At 36.1% G+C, this 21431-nt stretch overlaps 1 protein-coding gene across 3 annotated transcripts in view; it reads right to left on the bottom strand.

Moving 5' to 3' along the window:
- The window catches only part of PEX5L (peroxisomal biogenesis factor 5 like), a 686817-nt gene that overhangs the window by 578329 nt on the left and 87057 nt on the right, over window positions 1-21431 (bottom strand). For 2 of the 3 annotated variants that reach the window (XM_063621798.1, XM_063621797.1), the window contains exon 2: window positions 14402-14549. The gene's annotated coding sequence lies outside the window, so the exon portion shown is untranslated. Of the gene's footprint in view, window positions 1-14401; window positions 14554-21431 lie in introns of all 3 variants that reach the window. The other variant, XM_063621795.1, reaches the window with a different exon arrangement.

Raw genomic sequence — 21431 nt, forward strand, 5'->3', positions numbered from 1 at the left:
AAAAGAAACTACCATCAGAGTGAACAGGCAACCTACAGAATGGGAGAAAATTTTTGCAATCTATCCATCTGACAAAGAGCTAATATCCAGAATCTACAAAGAAGTTAAACAAGTTTACAAGAAAACAACCCCAACAAAAAGGGGGTGAAGGATATGAACAGACACTTCTCAAAAGAAGACATTTTTGCAGCCAACAGACACATGAAAAAATGTTCATCATCCCTGTTCATCAGAGAAATGCAAATCAAAACCACAATGAGATACCATCTCACACCAGTTAGAATGGCGATCATTAAAAAGTCAGGAAACAACAGATGCTGGAGAGGATGTGAAGAAATAGGAACACTTTTACACTGTTGGTGGGACTGTAAACTAGTTCAACCATTGTGGAAGTCGGTGTGGCAATTCCTCAGGGATCTAGAACTAGAAATGCCATTTGACCCAGCCATCCCATTACTGGGTATATACCCAAATGACTATAAATCATGCTGCTATAAAGACGCATGCACACATATGTTTACTGCAGCACTATTCACAATAGCAAAGACTTGGAACCAACCCAAATGTCCATCAATGATAGACTGGATTAAGAAAATGTGGCACATATACACCATGAAATACTATGCAGCCATAAAAAAGGATGAGTTCATGTCCTTTGCAGGGACATGGATGAAGCTGGAAACCATCATTCTTAGCAAACTACCACAAGGACAGAAAGCCAAACACCACATGTTGTCACTCATAGGTGGCAATTGAACAATGAGAACATGTGGACACAGAGCAGGGAACATGACACACAGGGGCCTGTCATGGGGTGGGGAGCAGTGGGAGGGACAGGGGCCTGTCATGGGGTGGGGAGCAGTGGGAGGGATAGCATTAGGAGAAATATCTAATGTAAATGATGAGTTAATGGATGCAGCAAATCAATATGGCACATGCATGCCTACGTATCAAACATGCATGTTGTGCACATGTATCCTAGAACTTAAAGTATAATAAAAAAAATTTTTTTAAATAAGTGTTTGAAATATAATTTTTATAGAAAGTATAGAAAATGTATATGTAGACCTGTACCTTTCTCTAACACAATTGTCTTGTACTTTTTAAGTTTCTTTCAGCTTCACAATTTGTTTTTGGCAATGCCCTATACACTTTTGAATTGTTGTCATGTTTGGGATAAACCTCAGTCTAGTGTCTTTCCTATGTGCATGCTATAATTTCAGAGCATTTCATGTTTTTTCATCTAGACACTAACCTAAAACATTATTTAACTTAATGACACCAATTGATAAGTTTATCTTAGAATTATTTTATCTTCAACAATTTTGGTGGTACTCATATCAAATCATCAAGAAATTAAAAATCTTTTCTGAATGTGTCTCAAGAAATTAGGCTGGGCGCGGTGGCTCACGCTTGTAATCCCAGCACTTTGGGAGGCCGATGTGGGCGGATCACGAGGTCAGGAGATCGAGACCACAGTGAAACCCCATCTCTACTAAAAATACAAAAAAATTAGCTGGGCCTGGTGGCGGGCACCTGTAGTCCCAGCTACTCGGAGAGGCTGAGGCAGAATGGCGTGAACCCAGGAGGCGGAGCTTGCAGTGAGGCGAGATTGCGCCACTGCACTCCAGCCTGGGCGAAAGAGCGAGACTCTGTGTCAAAAAAAGAAAAAAAGAAATTAAAAATCTTTTCTGAATCATATATAAACATATGATGAATTCTTTTTTATTGTATTATTTTATCCAAAAGTCTAATTCATTGCTTCTACTAAAAATTTATCCTGGAAATTATTCACACAGTGGGATCACAAACAATAACTTACTTGTGTAAGAATGTGATTGTAAGTCACATAAATATATTACACAAAAGTCAAACTAAATTTATTCCCAAATCAAATTCTCTTTAGTTGGATTTCAGAAATAGCCCTGGCCAACTCCAATGCTACTAATATGAGACGTGTGACAGAGAAAAAGTTGGAGTAGAAAGAGACAGCAGTCTTAACCAACTGCAGTTAAATTCCTTGTTTTTCAAAAATTACCAAAATTTTGACCATTTGAACATATGCTTGGCCTCCTCCCAAGATCTCAGAAGCCTCCCCACAGATAAAGCTTAAGCTTCATTAGCTTCATAACAAATTTATCTCTAAAAATTTAACTGACCTACTGATATGGTCAGGCTTTGTGTCCTCACCCAAATCTCATCTTGAATTGTAATCCCCAGGAATTGTAATCTAGGAAGAGGCCTGGAGGGAGGTGACTGCATCATGGCGGCTGTTTCTCCCCTGCTGTTCTCATGATAGTGAGTGAGTCTTGATGTTTTTATAAGCCTCTGGTATTTCCCCTGCTTGCACTTCTCTCTCCTGTCGCCTTGTTGAAAAGGACAGGTTTGTGTTCCCTTTCCCCACTATTGTAAGTTTCCTGAGGCCTCCCCAGCCAGGTGGAACTGTGAGTCAATTAAACCTCTTTCCTTTATAAGTTACCCAGTCTCAGATATGCCTTTATAGCTGCATGAGACTAACATATCTACTCACTAGAAAAATAACTCTCTCACCTTACTACTCCTAGCAGCCTTGACAACAACTAATACGTAGTAAAGTCTGGATAAATCTTTGAAAATTAAATAAAATAGGTTGTATTGTGATTAATATAATCAGTAAAATTCAATTAGCCATGTGGTAAAAATTATATAAAAAAGCTTTTGAATGTACTAGACAAAGCAATATGGTGAAACGATAGAGCATAAGCTTTGGAGCTAGGATTCTTGACTCCATTACATACAAGTTAATTGTCTCAGCCTTTTCTATGCCTCAGTTTCCTCTTCTGAAAATGAAGATCATATGCTAGTAACACTAGTAGCCCACCATGTAGTATTGTGAGGATTAAATGTATTAATACATGTAAAATGCTTAAAGAGTTTTTAACACATAATAAACATCAGTTAAATGTAGCTATCTTTTTGTTTAAAATAAAAAGTTTCCTTCCGTCTTTCCAAAAATGTTAGCACATTTCCAAAAGGTAGCACAAACAAAATATAATTCCAAAGGTTAAAATACAGTTAATACCTGGGATAATCCAAAGGATCTGTAAATTAAGGATAAGAAAAATAATAAAAGCCAGGAGTTAGGTCATTCTGTGAAACGAAGAATGTCATGTGAAGAAAGTTTCCTTATTCTAGGTAGAAGTAGGAAGCAAATCTGGCTCTACGAACCCTGTAAGCAGGACAGTTCAACTGAAGAACACCTTTGGGATATTTCACCAACAGAATTTCTTTAATCTGTCCTGCTATTTGGCAGAAGTTACTGAAGACATATATTAGTATTTAAGTCTCAAACACCTCTCCATCTGTGGAGACAAAAGTGACTCCATCTTCGATGCTAATCTGCCATGTTAACTTCTGATTAACCTCAGTTCCATAAATGCCTCCTGATTACTACTTTATTGACTGTCCTTATTGTAAGAACATGTATTCACTATAAATCCTGCCTTTGGATCAAAGTAACTTTGATGATATCACACAAATTATAGGCTATGGTACCTACAACATTCTTGCCTGTTCTGGAGGGTTACCTTTATAGAGCACATGTACCCTTTCTCTATGGTATATAAGTCATGGGTCTGGGCAGTAACAGTGCTGAGATCTACCTGTCTTGCTGCCACCCAAGACCATGCTTCCATTTTTAAGTTCCCCCAATAAACCACCCTTTCCATCAAACTGAATTTGTCTGCCGCATCCTTTGGTTTCTTGGCTCCTTTGGCATTTGGGGGCCACTTTGCATATACGGTCCTGCACAGAACATCATCTTTCTCAACACCTTTTGATCTTACATAATAGAGAAGCATCTGAATTTGTCAAGCGTTCCTAGGAGTACTCTGCTCCCCAGTGATTGGCTGCGATTTATCAAGCAGGTGCTGACAGGGTGACTGGGGAGGGTGGGTAGGAATGAAAGGAATACTTCATTTCTAATGCTGCTTGTGATTATTTGGGGCCAACTGAGGGAATGCAGAAAAAAATTGGCATCCAAATCTAACATTTCTTAACATTTTCTTTTGCAAAATAAGTATGTTAAACTTTTAAAGACATTATATGTGATCCACTGGTAAGGATAAAGCGTTTTCAAATTTTACACAACACTGCAGATTTTCATTGCACCAACCCAAGGGATCTTCAAAAGCTATAACACATTTGCTCCCAGAATTGTAATTCTCTGATCCAAAAAAGAAATTGAGGCAATTCCTAAGTTACCTTTTCATTATTATTTTTTCAGTTTCTTTTAAAAACAAGCCTTTAATGTGTCTCTAAATGTTAGTGCCTCCTTCAAGATAAAAATCCCTGAGTACCACTTCAAACTTGATGCTTTCCATTAGAGCTCATAAAGAACATCTACCTTCCACTTAAACTACTACTTCAGTTAAACCTGTTAATGTAAATTATGGTACTCTTTGGAGCCATATAAATTTGCCAAGCACTATTTGGCTACAGAAAGAATACGAGCCATGAGTTAAAAGAATTTCATGATATATCGTTTTGAATTATTGATGTTACATACCTATAATAGAAATCAATGTGCCAACTCTAGAATTTTTTGTTATATTCATGGGAATACTGAGAAAATGACTTTTAAAAAATTCTTGAAGATGGCTTTTATATGCCAAGACTAAGGAAAATTTGGTATAGGAACAAAACATGTTTCAGGTTTCTTTGGAATAACAGATATAATCACGTTGATTTTTACCAGCAGACCAAAATGAGACACATCCTTAATATAACTTTGCATTTTTTTGGATTTTTAAATTGTGATAAAACATACATATGTAACACAAAATTTACCATTTATCCATTTTAAGTGTACAATTCAGTGGCATTTGTTACATTCACAGTGTTGTGCAACTGATACGACTATTTCCAAAACGTTTTCATCATTCCAAGCAGAAACTCTATAACCATAAGGCAATAACTTCTCACTCCTTCTGTTCCCCACCAGTTCCAGATGACCTCCTCTACTTTCAGTCTCTACGAATTTTCCCATTCTAGAAATTCTATTTGTCCCTTGCATCTGGCTTATTTCACTTTAGCATAATGTTTTCAAGGTTCATCCATATCATAGCAGGTAAAGGAATTTCATTTATTTTAATAGTTGAATACTACTCCATTCTATGTATATACCACATTTCGTTTATCCCTGTATCTGTTGATGCACATTTGGAGTGTTTCCACCTTTTAGCTACTATAAATAAAGCTACCGTGAACAAGTATCTGTTTCACTCCCTATTTTCAATTATTTGGCATATATACGTAGAATAGAATTTTGGGGGGTATATACCTAGGAGTATTCCTGCCAGCAATAAACAAGTGTTCTAATTTTTCCACATCCTTGTAACACTTGTTATTTTCTGTATTTAAAAAAATTATCATAGCCATTCTAGTAGGTGCGAAGTGGTACCTCATAGTTATTTTGATTTGTATTTCCCTAATAACTAGTAATTTCGAGCTTTGTTTGTGTGTGCTTATTGGCCATTTATCTTCCTTGGAGAAATGTCTATTCATGTCTCTTGCCCATTTTATAACTGAATTATCTTTTTGTTGGTGAGTTTTAGTTCTTTGTATATTCTGGCATATTAAACTATTATCATTATCATATACATAATTTGCAGATATTTTCTCCCATTTGTAGGTTGTCTTTTCATTTTCTTGATAGTGAAAACTTACCTTTTTAAGAAGAGCATTTAAATTTTTCTCTTTGGGAGACAAAGGGATGCAAGAGTAATTAAAATACTAATCATGATAGTAATTGAAGATGCTATGATGGAAATGGATTTTCCTCTCAACTGATTCCTTATTTTAATGTGGACTACATTAATTAATTTTATTTCTTGTAGATATAAATGAAAGCTCATTTTAGAGCTATCTCCGTAATAAATAGTTTTTCAGACTAAAAAGGATGAAATTGAAGAAAAACTGAACATTTATTTCATTTATAGAACAATTTTCTCACCTACACCTAAGAAATCATTTACATTATTGGATTCAGGTAATGTTGATTAGAATAGAATCTACTTCATTGGAGGAAGAAATTATGTAAGTTTAGTGGAAAGAGAACACAGTAAGTCTGTAAATTTAAGGGGATATGTATGGGTTTGTAATATATTATAGAAAAAGAGGAAAGATAAAGTAATTGAAGAGTATTCTCATTCTTGGGACCACAACACTTAGATAAGCCAAGAAGACAGTTGCAATTTAACCAAATGCACACAGCATGTAACTGAGACCAAACTGTGCAAGCTCAACTCCTAGTTTCCTTGCTATGAAACTTCCTCCTCATATATATGATATTATAAGAAAAGCCCCAAACACATGCAGTGCCTGGAAGTAGGCATGGAGCTAGATTAACCTTAGCGGGACTGGGGAGGAGTTCAGGGAGAGGCAAATATTAGAACCAAAGAACAAACTCTTGTTGGAAGAAAAAAAGGGGTTATATGGAGGCTGCATGATCAAGAGCTTCATTGATATTTATAAAAAAAAAAAACTTCATAAAATCCCTTGGGAAACATAGAGAAAAGAATTAACTATGAAGTAATGTAAATTACATTTAAAAACTCATAAAACAGAGAGCTGATGAGTTATGAAAGTCTTCATAACATTATTTGAGAATCAAAGTCTCTTCTCAGTGAAGTTTGGAAAGGTATACGTGCAACTAGACTTGACAGAATCACTGACATCTAGGGTTTTCAATCATCTCACAGTGCAAGTATACCAGAAGAGTGCACAGAGTGATAGTATCTTAATAGCACTGTCACTTGAAAAAAGAATGTAGCAGAACCTGACAATTTGCCATGGTATTTAAAGTTGGAGAAGTGGTTTTTTTTAATGCTATTTTCTATATTAAATAAAGGAATGCTCCTTCTTAAATAATTCTTGTGTGTGTGTGTGTGTGTGTGTGTGTGTGTGTGTGTGTGTGTGTAATCTGTCAAATAATGTTCCAGCTAAAGGTTGCATAAGAAATCTTAACTATCTAACATCTTATTCTTCAGGGGACCTGAGGGCAAAAGAGCATGAAAACTCAAGAACTCAAGGTGAATATACTAAGGGTAAAAATGCTTTGCATAGTTAAAATATATACCTAATCCAAACAGGTGGGAAAAGGATCTTATCCTTACCACCAAGGTCTGAGCCCAGCTAAGCCAGTCAAAATGTCTTGTTACAAAGTATGCATGTATATAGCAAGTGTGCATGTCATTTTTCATAAGAAATCCTAATATATTCCAGAATGCATGAATTTTTAAGCCTTGTTATCTGAGAGAAACAAGAGTATTTTCACACAGTTGTGGGTCACCAATAAAACCTAGGATAATCCTAGCAATTAAATTAAAATGTTGTCCTTGTATGTGTATGTGTGTGCATACGTGTATGTGACTTAATATCCCCCATTCTCCTTCACTTCCATGACGCTGCAGTATGTATGTAGCCCCCACTGCTAATTTTGTACTTCCTGGATTGTGTTCCAATAATGTTTTTGCTCTGAGATAACAGGGAAAGACCACATCCCTGTGAGCAGGCAGTGAGTCCCTCCCTAACCCAGCTTCTTATTTTGTGAAAGGGAGAGAGGATAGTCCTGAGGCAAGAAGTTGATTTTGGGAAGACATATCTCTGGGTCTCACACCCTACTTGTCTGGACTTGCAGAAGTCAATTCAAGATTAAGAACACTCCTAGATGTTGGAGAACAGTATCTCATGACACTTTGAGACAAGACTAGGTGGGAACACTCTGGTGTAGGCCAAAGGCTGAAGAGAAATCAGAAGCCAGATTCATGAGCCACGTTATCAAATTACACATTGCCAGTTCTGTCTCTTTCCTTTGTGTTTTCCCACAGTGTTTGGTAAACCGATTTTTAAATTGTCTTAGTGTATGGAATAATGCAAACTCCGTGTGAGAAGGAGTATTTGTCTGTTTTATTAACTGCTGTATCCCCTGTGTCTAGAACAGGACTAGGCAGTAAATAAATATTTGATGAAGAATGAATGGGTTCCTTATGTCACTGGAAAATTAGAGAAAGTTCCTATAGTCACAGTTAAGCATGGAATACTTGATCCATATTTTAGGAAAACAGTGTTTCTGAGACCAGAGGGCGGGGACAGCACTACTGGTGAGAAATCTCAAGGAGAAATTCAATCTGGGAGGAAGGAATTGTGGCCATTACATAAGCTATTCCCATCCTGTGGGGATTCTTCTGCCATCGTCAGTCTAGGGGAATCTGCCTTTGATTTGTCAAGGCAGCTTTGTGTTGGGAAGCAAGGCGAGGGCAGTAATGGCCAGGTCCTTAGAGCTGCATTATATAAGCATTTTCCATGGAACAAGTTAGAAAAGAACAAGGGAAGAGAGCAGGGAAGCAGTTTAATTTTAGTCCCTGGGAGACTCAGGAGGCCTCAGATCTGTTTCCAGTCCTAATCTAGATTCTAGGGGGAAGAAAAGAGGCACTGTGTTAGCCCCTTCTCATGTGCCTTCTCATTGAATCCCATAGCAACACTTCACTTTATTGAAGATAATTCTCATGCTGAAAGAGATCAAACAGCTGGTTTCAGGTGGTAGAGGCAGGGAAAGATTGAGCCTGGATTCAAACTTGGGGCTATTGAATTTCAGGATCCACTTTTGCTACTCCAGACTCAATTATCTTTAGTCTGCCTACTCCCAAATTCTACATTCAACATTTTGACCTTTTATTGTACTGACAATAGCAAAATAATTGTTTCAGCATATCAATGTGCTGTTTCTGAATTATTATTTTGTGCTTATATGAGGGATATGGGTGTGAACCTCTGCACTGAGAAAAATGCCTACTCATGATGAAAGATTAGGAAACAAAACCAAAAATAGACTGTTCAGAGAAGTCAATAGGTTGCTTTCAGTGTCAACTTTAATTAGGAGTGATACCTTCATTAACAAACTGCTTCTAAAAGGTTTTTCCATAAGTTTACTCTCAGAAAAAAATCCAGAGAGGTTTTCCAAGTGTCTATAAATGCCCTTGCTAGCCTGCGGTAATATTTTCTGTGTCTATCCAAGAATAATTCTAGGTAGAGCATATATGTCCTAGAGCTATGTGCTTCTTTATATGACTTTGTTTCTGGGATGCTGTTGACTATGCAAGAAAAGTCTACCACATGACTCATTAAACAGGAAGGACTTTTTATAATCTTCCTGTGGGTCTCTTTTCCACAGTTCATTTCTTTTCATCCAATCTGTTTTTTCCCCTATACCTGTCTCCTATCCTCTATTTTCACTTGCTTTAAACAGAGAAAGTATTTGGGAGACTGGATTTTAAGGATATCAAAGGATAAGGCAATAGAGTATGTAATAACAATGCTATATAATGAGTAATTGCTGCCTCTAGAATAAAAATTAAGTTCCAAGGAAGCTGAGTTGAAAAAGTATATTATAATTGATACAAAGAATTAATTTGACTATGGATTTCACTCTGTCTCTAATCATCAAATACCCATAGGAATAAATTTGGGGTGAGGGTTGGTGGACATATTTATTGATGGTATGCTAGGAAGTACTTTACCTATGCTAACTCATTATCCCTTACAACAGCTCTGTGAAGTAGTTACTTTTATTCCCATTTTATAGTTGAGGAAACAGGATTTCTTAACTGAGAGATTAAAAATAATCTTTCCCATATCACACTACTAGAATTTGGCAGAGGTAGGGTATGAACCCTGGTGAGTCAGGCTCTAAACTTATGCTTTTTATTTTCATATGGAAGGACATTTTTTAAATAAATTGCATCTTTGAATTAATCATCAACAACTATTTGACAAGGTACCTTCTAAAATTAGCACATTATTTTTTCTATGTACAGCAGAAATATTTAACTAGAACTTACTTGCTAATATCTTATTCTCTCTCTTCCTTTTGTCCTCTTATGTAGTTGTACTAAGTTCTCTTTCCATTATGAAATGTATTATACAGACAGAAATGCATATAAAATGAATGTGTAAAATTAAAGAATCATAACACAATGAATAACCATATACCCAGGTTAAGAAAAAAGAACATTACCAGCGCCTTAGGTGTAATGTGTAAGCACTTTTCTGATCACAATCTTCTCTTTTCCCCAAAGAGGCCACACTTTCTTTGATATTACTCATTTCTTTGTGAATATTTATAGTTTTGGCACCCATGTATGTATCCCTAAACATATTTTATTGCACTTTGAGCAGACGAATCACAAAATAAATCTGGCATTATAGGAAAAGTCAATAGGGTCACAATTAGAGCAAGGCTCCCAAGATAAGATAAACTGAACAGAGTTTCTGGGGCATATCCTGAATTCATCTTCCCCCCAGTTTTGCAGGAATTTCTGGAGAAATTAATAGGAAAGGTGGTACATTAAAGTAGAAAAAATAGAGCTTCTTACAGATGGACATCTGGAAGAGCTGGAGCAAAACAAGAGACAGGACAAATGGAAAAAGTGAGTTTTGTATTTTCTGCTTCAAGCCCACCATTGCATACCAACAGTTCTCAGGAACATATCTAAGAAAAACACTTTAGTTGAGCAACTCAGGTGATCAAACTTGACCCAGGTAGCAGCTTACAAGGAAAGTAAAAATTTCATTGGCACATGATCTGGACAAGTACAGAATGCTCACTTGGACATTTTGTCCTAGGTTTAAATGTAGGTATAGTGGTATCAGACCACATACTTCAGTTTCTCCCCACCACAAAGAAGACAGTTTGGAGTTTGAGTTTTGTCTACTTAGGAAGGTTTGGTAAGCATCTTAAGTTTTCCACTGATACCCCAGAATGATCACATCTTAGGGATATAAATTAATATCCAGAATGAAAAGATTTGCACTAAGGTTATGGGAAAAATCTAAATAGACCCTCCTGAATAAAGCATAAAGCCAAATCCCTACGTATTCAGTTAATCATTACAAGAACAAAACCCAACAACTTTTAGAGGAAGATACCAAAATTCGGTGTCTTACAACCTATCATCTATTATGTATGGTATACAATAAAAATATCTAGACATGTGATGAAATAGAAATATGTGACACATAAACCAAAGTCAGTCAGTAAAAAGAGAACTGCATAATTCATGAAGAGATTTAGAAATTGCTTAATAGAATAACATAAAACTCCTAGAACTAAAAATACAATATATTAAGTAAAAATGTACTGCATCAGTGAATTTGAACATTGGTCAATAGAAATTATGCAAACTGAAGTGCAGAAAGAACTAAAAGAGACTCAGTGGCACATGAGATGTTCTCAAGCCATCCAAAAATATATGAAATTAGAGTCCCAGTAAATGAAAGAAGAGTGAGAATGGGGCAGAAAAATATTTGGGAAAAATATTGACTAAAAATATTCCAGTATTTGACCAAAAAAACAGTAAACCACCAATCCAAGAAGTTTAACAAATCTCAAGCAAGATACTTATTCATTTAAAGAAAACTTCTGTATCTGTTGCAAAATATTTTATAAAAGATGTGGACTCTTTTCATATCCAATATCTTTATCATATGGGGACATGAGAGAAACAGTTCTAAATATTTATTCTAAATAAAAGATGATTTTATATTTTTATTTGTCAGATTAAGAGGATTTCCAAATCAAACAGTTCCATATTTTTAGCTCTGTCAGGAAACTTGGAGCTGGATATTAGCAGAGGTACTTGTAGCAATTAAGTTATTGCTATCCTATCCTTTCTCAAAAAGCTTTTCTTCTGTTTTTTAGTACTCCCCTCCCATATCTCGTGTACGCTTTATGCTAAAGAGAATCTATAGCAGATGGGTTTTGGAGTTAACCAGACCTGAATAGGAATTTGCTCCTTAACCTTCCTCATTGTATGATTTGACCCCTCTGCACCTAAATTTCTTAATCTGTGAAATGAGGGTAATAAGAATACTCACATTATCTGTGTTACAGCATTGTTAGAGAATTTAATTATAAAATCCATGCAGAACCCATACATCCTGGCATGGAATGAGATCTCAGTTAATGTAGACTATTGTTATTTAGTCACCTCAAATAATGCTTGGAACTAGCTGTCATATAAAATGAAAATTAAAAACAGTAAAGTCATCAAGTACAAAGGAAATATTTATCTAAAGATAAAGTAATATGGGGAGTTTTGAAACTAATGAGAGATTACCAATCTTTATCTCTGGAATAAATACTGGACCCACTTGTATGATGGTTTCAAATTTCTGGGCAATAGGAACACTGCATTTAGTAGACACAGCATTTGCTCATGGAATAATTTCTGGAATGCTAATATAAACAGATCCTCAGACCTCTTTGGTTAAGTTCATTCATTTTACTGCTAGTGAAATACAACAATTATGTGTATTCATAATGCACTGGATCTTTAAATTTCATTATTGTTGTTATTTTCCATAATTCTGCAGTACTTCCTGTGGACCCTAATCCCTAGTCTCCAGCTCACTTGTTTTGAAAATGGCTAAATCAGAAGGAGGTAGAGCATCTGTAAAGTGGGAATAATAGCATCTTCCCAGCTTACCTCACAAGTTGTTATGAGGATTAAATTGTGAAATATTTGGGGGAAAATATGTGCAAGTAGGAAACTGTAATTCTCATTATTTGTCTCTGTAGCATTTCTTTTCATTAGCAAACAAAATTCTGGTATTTATAGTCCTAGCTAATGAGGGAGTTCCTGTTTTACAAAATAAAAAAAAATTATTTGGTTTTATTTGTAAAGAGAAATACAAGAAAAAGATTATCATGCATATTTTTCCCTCTTGCTTCTTAAAAATAGTATGACTTTGAAACAACTACTATTTAAAGTTTGGGTGTGAGGAACAGTACAATGTACACAGCCATTTGACCTTTCATTAGAATAGAAGTATCTTTTCTGGTGCCCAGAAAAAATGGTAAATAATAATAGCTCCATTATAATAAAAAGAAACCAAGCAGATAATGATCCCATCGTGCCAAGAGCCTTTATTCCTCTTTCCACATGTAAATGGATCGCTTCTTGATCCATACTTTTTTCTTCTACCTTTCCAATATCCTCTTCTATCCCCATTAAACAACACTGTGTGACATAAGAGAGATGTCAGACTGACTTACTTACTTTCAGACATAGGCATTATTTGGCCAAGTGTTTGCCAACACGAAGATAAACCATCTTTTTCTGAGTTTGAGTTCCTATAATTTATTTATTAGATTTTAGAGGTGTCCTTTATGATTCATATCATTTCACAGCAAAAAGCATTTTTTTAAAAAAAAGAAGAAATTATATTGAGAGCTTCGATGTGCCTATGGACTCCTAGTTTGATATATCTATTTCAGATCACACTTTTGAATGCCAACCCTGTAGTACTATTTCAAATTCAACATATACAATATTAAACTCATCCCTCCCACCCATTCAAATATGCTTTTTTCTCTGTACTTCTTAATTTGGAATATTCTATTATTGTTTTAGTATTTCTCTTTTTTAAAAAATAATTGATATTTTTTCTTTAAAAAAATTTTATGGATATATAATTATACATATTTATGAGTACATGTAATATTTTGATACAGGCATACAATGTGTAATGATCAAATCCTAAATAACCATTGATGGGTAAATATCTATCACTGAGAGCATTTATCATTTTTAGTGTTGGGAACATTTCAAATCTTTTCTAGCTATTTTGAAATGTGCAACATATTGTTGTTAATAGTATTCTCTTAATGGAACCATCACAATTGCCTCTAATGGATCTTTCTTTCTGCTTATCCCAATGCATTATTCACAGTGTTCCATGGCTGATCTTCCTACAACATTAATCTAGGCATGTATAACTCCCCTGTTTTGAAATCCTCAATGACTCTTTAATGCCCGCGACAAGAAATCCAGTCTTCTTAGTGTGATATGCAGGACCCAAGGTCTGGTCTTCTTCCTATCAACTTTCCCAACCTCGAATCCCTGCCTGTGCTCTATGCTTCATTTAGTAAATTATTTAAGTTCCCGAAACAGTATATTGTTCTATGTTTCTTGTCTTTGCACATGGTTTTCCCATTGCCTAGAATGCCTTTCCCATCTCTCACATCACCCACTTCAACACTCACCTGCCAAACTCTTACTCATCCTTCCAGATCCAACTCAAGTTTTTTTTTTTTTTCATTGTGAAGCTGTCTCTAATGTACCAGAAAACTCCCTCCTCTGAGCCATCTTAATAGTCAAACATCCTTCTATTATTGCTCTTAATACATTGAATTCTAATACGTTTCCACATGATTGTTTCTTCCCTATAGACTCAGGGAAAGAAATGTATTATTTGTATCACTTTCTCAGTATGTAGCCAGTGTACTGAACAGAGGAAGTCTGCAAGTCAGCAAGTATTTGTTGCATAAGCGAGCAAATGGAAATTTTAAAAACTGTCTTACAGTTAGTAGGCCGGGCCCGGTGATGCACGCCTGTAATCCCAGCTACTCGGGAGGCTGAGGCAGGAGAATTGCTTGAAACTGGGAGGCGGAGGTTGCAGTGAGCCAAGATTGCACCATTGCACTCCAGCCCGGGTCACAGAGCAAGACACTGTCTCAAAAAAAAAAAAAAAAAATTCCTCACATTAGTAAAATGTTATTATATACATGTTTCCTATAATTCTCACCAGAACCCTGGCATGCCAGTAGCCATAATCATTGTTATGGAACAGTTGAAGAAAAGATTAATACATCCGTGTAAAAGGAGTTATCTTAAAACCAAAGGTCTAAAAGTCCAGTGAATGGGTACCCAAATTGTGGCTGACATGGCTCATTGAGTAATTTATTATGCTAAAGTTGCTGTTGTTTACCTCAAGTTTGACTTTACAAGGGAATCTGTGTATGTGCTGCAGGAAGATACATATTTTTTCTCAATTATTAAGAGATTACTAGCAGCCTGAGGTAAGGTTTCCTCCAATTCCCAGAATTTAGATCCTGCTTTATTGACATTTCTTATTCACTATTCAGTTTCCCCCACTCTCTGTGACTGTTTGAGAATAAGTATTAATATTATGCCATTTTCATGTTTGTTTCCCCAACACGAAGTGCCTGGTATTCAGTAGGCTCCAATAAAATGTTTCTAGAAAAAAAAGAAAAGAGGAGGAGGGAGGCAGGAAGGTAAAAAAGGGAAAGGAAGGGAAGGAAAAGAAGAGAAAGAAAGCAGTCACATCTGCTTGCAAAAGTAAGCAATGTAAAAATTATTCCCATTTTTTCAGACAAGGAAACAAAAGAAGAAAAGAAGCACCCAAGACCACCCACGTACTGGTTCACTGGTAAAGCTGAGACCAGCACTCAGTTATCCAGTCTCAGAGTCTGCAGAGCACAGATTCCAGTATCTGGGAAAGAGCAGGCACTCACACGTTGGTGTTTCCCTTCGTTCTTCCCAATGGGCCTCTCTGCCCTCTCATAAGGAATTGTGTAGAGAGGTATTTTTCTAGTTATTCACTTAGTAAAATGGAATTTCTTAAGTATACTCAGAGAAACTAACAAAAGAAATGCCTTAATCATAGTATCCTTTAACAAATTCTTTCTGGTTTTCTTGTTCTTCCTTCATTACAAAATTCCATCCTTGACTGATAATACGGATGACAGAAAAGTCCTAAAATTAATAAGCTGAAAATTGTGGGAAGTCAGTGGAATATATTTCCATGAAAGCGATTTGTAGGAAATGAAAGCTAAGTTACCCCTCTCTCCGGCTGTTACTCTTTTGAACAATTAAGAACTTTCATATTTAAATTATGGAGAATATTGAAATTATGTTTCAACTATACTTAGAGACCACATTTTCTTCTCAGACACATTTGCCCACAACTTTCACATCCCATTTTACACCCTAGAAACATGCCCCTTCTCTGGGCTCCCATGGAACCCTCTAACAACACGTTTACTATATTGTCATAATCTTTTAAACTATTGATTTCTCCCACTAGTTTTTTAGTCCCTTGAGAGCAGGAACATACAGAGCACTATAAGATATTTGTTTGTATCAATGTGAGTCATATGTGAATATTAAACTATTTAATTTTTGTGATAAAATTACTTTCTTACTATATAATATCTTCTCTAAGATCCTAATTTCCTTCTGGACTATAGCTCTCTTATATAATAGTTCTAACAGACTATATGAATGCATGAGGAACACAAATTCAAGAGTGAGTTGGATGATTCCAACCATGTCATTCCACTTTGGAACCTACAACACCTGGTGTGTAAAGTTTGGCCAAATAAGACTTCTGCACTTTAAAAGTCTTCATGGAACTAAGTGACCAGGAATCAACTACCAGCCACAGTGATTAGTTAAGGGAAGAGCTTGAGGCCTCAGTTAGTGCAAACAGAGAAAATCGTGAGAGTTTTATTGGGACAATTGTTGAAAGAGAAGCTCTCTTCCTGCAGATGTTGCTGAGGTTGGCACATACTCTGAAACTTCCAGCCATTATGAAGCAGGTGGGGATCTGCCTAACAATAGAGCCAACAGTGAGTAAGAGAGAGAGTAGTAATGAAATTGCCTGAACCCTTGGATGCAGCCAAACATGATTTCTCAGTTACAGAAGCCAACACATTCTCCTTGTTGCTTAAGCTGTTTAAGTTTCTGTAACTGTCACCTGAAGATAAATGGCTAACAAAGGTATGGCTTTGTCAAGATCTATGAAATGAATTAAATTCCATCAACCAAAATCTCTTGTCAGTTACTAAATATTGTATCATCCTGTTTTTCTTGACTATATTCCATTTAAGTCTGCAAACCCATTATTGCACATCTACCATTCATGACCTCAGCTCTAAAGTAACCATCCTGACCAACTAGAAATAACCTCCCCTTTCCCTAAACTCTTAAAAAACTTTATTTGTAAGAAAACATTAAGATACTTTCAACTTTCTAAGTAATTATATAGTTGTCTTATATGGACCAACTTACCATAACTCAGCCAACTTTTTAAAATACTGCTTTACACTCTAAGATTTGTTTTATTAATTAATTAATTTCTAGAGATGGGATCTTGATGTGTTGCCCAGGCTGAATTTGAACTCCTGGGCTCGAGCAGTTCTCTTGCCTCACCTTTCTAAGAATTGGAGACTACAAGTGCAGGCCATCATACCCACTTGAATTTTCCCCTGAATGACGAATAGATGGAACATTAGACTTTTTATTTATTTCAATTATTTTTTACTGGAATTACCAAATCAAAATTTTAAAATCAGTATTTCAATGTCATCATTGTATTAGTATTGTAATTATTCATTCTATTTAATAATTTTGGTTTTACTTGTGACTTAAATGTAATTTCATTGTCTATATGTGAGTTTCTTTGACTTTATTTATGTGTTTATGAATAGTTTGTGATTTCCCAAAATACCCACGGGAAATAAGTAACAAACAATCGCATAGTTTCATCTAGCTTTTGTGCAGTTCCTATTTTGAAGAACTTAGGTGGATTATTTTACTCTTTTGGTTGTAACTATATTAGAGCTAGATTATCTGAAAAGTAAATCTTACAGTGAAAATCCCTTAATGCCTATATTATTTATATAATTTGCTCCATTATATCAATCCAGACTCATTTCCAGCAACTCCCTGCCTCAAACCTTACACTCAGAAAACACTAAACCACTCGCATTTCCTAGAACATAATGTTGTTATGCTTTTTTTGCCTTTGGACATACTCTCCCTTCTATTTGAAATGACTTTCTATCTTTTGTCGATCAGGGAAATTCTTATCTATCTTTCAAGCCTAAATTGAGCTATTATTCTCTCTCAATGAAACCTCCCAGGCACCCCCTTACTTTCCAAAGCAAAAATGATCATTCCTTCCTCTCTGATAGCACTGAACCTGTGTCTCATTATTAAACTTGTCCCTGCTGAATTATTTATTTGACTGTCTCTTCAACTAAAACATGAGCTCTTTTAAAGTAAGGGGACCAGATCCCATGGATTATTGCATATCCAGAGGCTAGAATGTACTTGGTAATGTAGTAAATAATTTATGTTTGATGAATGAATACATGAATTCATGTAGATAGCAAAAGTGATTTATGTATGTTTGATTAATTTAACAATCATTTCATTTTAATAAAATGTCTTTTATATTAATCAATGTCCTCATTCTATTTTTATAGAAAATTTTTAAACACAAAAATGAGATCTCTGCACAAATTTTAAGTAAATTTGGGGTTTCTATGGCAGAGTTTGAACTAAAATTCATTAGCTAAGGTTCTAATTGAGCATGGCATTCTTCTTGTTGAAAAACTTAAATGATATGTTAATAGGTACTATCAGTGATATGGCAGTGTAAAAAGGTCAAATATTATTTCCAAAGGCAATTAACATATAAGACATATTGGCCAGACACAGTGGCTCACGCCTGTAATCCCAGAAATTTGGGAGGCCAAGATGGGTGGATTACCCGAGGTCAGGTGTTCAAGACCTGCCTGGCCAACATGACGGATCCCTGTCTCTACTAAAAATACAATAATTAGCTGGGCATTGTGGCACACACCTGTAATCCCAGCTAGTCGGGAGGCTGAGGCAGGAGAATCACTTGAACCCGGGAGGCGGAGGCTGCAGTGAGCTGAGATTGCACCACTGCACTCCAGCCTGGACAACAGAGTGAGACTCCGTCTCAAAGAAAACAAAAACAAAACAAACAAAAAACAACCATCAATAGCCAACACTTACCCTCTAATAAGAAAAGAAAGACAAACCAAATAGAAGATAAGCAAGATCTTGAATAAACAATTCACATAAGAAATATAAATGGTTATACTTCTTAATATAAATTCCTTCCTACTAGGGAGGTGGAGGTTGCAGTGGGCCAAGATTGCATCACTGCACTCTAGCCTGGGGAACAGAGTGAGACTGTCTCAAAAAAAGAGAGAGAGACATTTTGGCGTAAGAAATACTTTCAGCTTATAGGAATATGTACAATAACTTCTCACACTGCAGATATAAAATAACAAAAAGAATCCACATTTTAAGACACAGCTGCTAGAAAAATGACAAACTTACAGGTTTCATTAGAGGTCACAAAAATAGAAGATTCTCAGAGTCAAAAGACATTAAAATAGAAAATGACTATAAATCATGCTGCTATAAAGACACATGCACACGTATGTTTATTGCGGCACTATTCACAATAGCAAAGAGTTGGAACCAACCCAAATGTCCAACAACGATAGACTGGATTAAGAAAATGTGGCACATATACACCATGGAATACTATGCAGCCATAAAAAATGATGAGTTCGTGTCCTTTGTAGGGACATGGATGAAACTGGAAAACATCACTCTCAGTAAACTATCACAAGGACAAAAAACCAAACACCGCATGTTCTCACTCATAGGTGGGAATTGAACAATGAGAACTCATGGACACAGGAAGGGGAACATCACGCTCCGGGGACTGTTGTGGGGTGGGGGGAGGGGGGAGGGACAGCATTAGGAGATACACCTAATGCTAAATGACGAGTTAATGGGTGCAGGAAATCAACATGGCACATGGATACATATGTAACAAACCTGCACATTGTGCACATGTACCCTAAAACCCTAAAGTATAATAAAAAAAAAAAGAAAATGTAAAAATTTCTGTTTCATCAATTCCACAGATGATTGAAATAAAAGATAATGTGTTTTCATTAAGACCCGTAAGACAGACCCTATCAAAAGGTAGAACCCACATCCACTTTCTATTCCATTGGAAGAAATTAAGATGTTAGATTTACCAGGTTTTATATCTGATTCTATATGATTCAGAAACCTTTCCCCCTACCCTCACCCTGAGATGGAGTTTTGTTCTTGTTACCCAGGCTGGATTGCAATGGCGTGATCTCAGCAAACTGCAATCTCAGTTTCCCAGGTTCAAGAGATTATCCAGCCTCAGCCTCTTGAGTAGCTGGGATTACAGGCATGTGCCACCATGCCAGGCTAATTTTTAGTAGAGACGGGGTTTCACCATGTTGGCCAGAATGGTCTTGAACTCCTGACCTCAGATGATCCACCCACCTCGGCCTCCCAAAGTGCTGGGATTACAGGAGGGAGCCACCGCACCTGGCCCAGAAACATTCATATTGCCCTTATTATTGAGTACACACGACTAGTAGCTTTCTTGTGGCAGTCACTTGTCATTTCAGAAAATGTCAACATATTTAGAACATTTATCATTTTGTGAAAGAAAACTTGGAAACATTTTTCACAATTAAAAAACAAACTTTGCCACACCTGTGAACCTCTAGAGGTATAAAATATTTTCAGTCATTTCCTGTCTCATAATAAAGTATCATTAAATGGTACAATTTAAGGAGAAATAGGAAATTTGAAGAGGCAAACAAATATTAAAGGAATTATAATAGTAGACAATTTCCTCCTCACCTCATCCCTGTAATTAACTTATTATTAAATTCTGTTGACCTAATTGGCTACCCATCTGGAAAAAAGCAAAACTAAATTTCTAATTCCTTTTGATATTTAAATATACAAAGTAGAGCCACACAAATATTAGAATAAAAATTAGAAGACTGCATAAATTGGGGATGGAAAGAAATTTGGGATAAAAATAAGAAATATAAAAATCCATAAAGAACTAGATAAATATAACTAATTACATAAAAATATTAAATGTTTTCAGGGTGAAGATATTATAATCAATAAAAGAGGATAAGCAGGAAATAGAAGAAAATTGTTTCATATCTAAGAGCCAACAGGTTAATACAGAAGAGCCTCTAAAAATTATTGTCTTTAAAAAAACAAATCAATGGGAAAATGGACAAAGGATACAAGCATGTAATTCAAAAAAGAGAAAATTCAAGTGCCCAGTAAACTTAAGAAAAGATGTTTAACATGTTGCTACATAACCTGGTCATTAAAAATAAAAATATGCATTTCTTCTGCTATTTAACTTTTGGTAATCTCTTCTACATAAATAACAATAGTACATGTATACACTGGGTTGTTAATTGAAGCATTGTGGATAGTGAGAGAAAAACCAACGGGGGCCGGGCGCGGTGGCTCACGCTTGTAATCCCAGCACTTTGGGAGGCCGAGGCGGGCGGATCACGAGGTCAGGAGATCGAGACCACGGTGAAACCCCGTCTCTACTAAAAATACAAAAAATTAGCCGGGCGTGGTGGCGGGCGCCTGTAGACCCAGCTACTCGGAGAGGCTGAGGCAGGAGAATGGCGTGAACCCGGGAGGCGGAGCTTGCAGTGAGCCGAGATCGCGCCACTGCACTCCAGCCTGGGTGACAGAGCAAGACTCCGTCTCAAAAAAAAAAAAAAAAACCCAACTGGACACAGAGTGACTGTTTAAGAACAGGGGATTGGTTAAATAATGGTAGTAAAACCATACTATGACATGTTATTTAATTCTTAAAAATAAGTTAGATTTCTATCTATTGATTGGAGGAATATTCACAATGTACTATGAAGTGAGAAAAGTAAA

This window comes from Symphalangus syndactylus, chromosome 17 (genome assembly GCF_028878055.3).
Source record: "Symphalangus syndactylus isolate Jambi chromosome 17, NHGRI_mSymSyn1-v2.1_pri, whole genome shotgun sequence".
NCBI lineage: Eukaryota > Metazoa > Chordata > Mammalia > Primates > Hylobatidae > Symphalangus > Symphalangus syndactylus.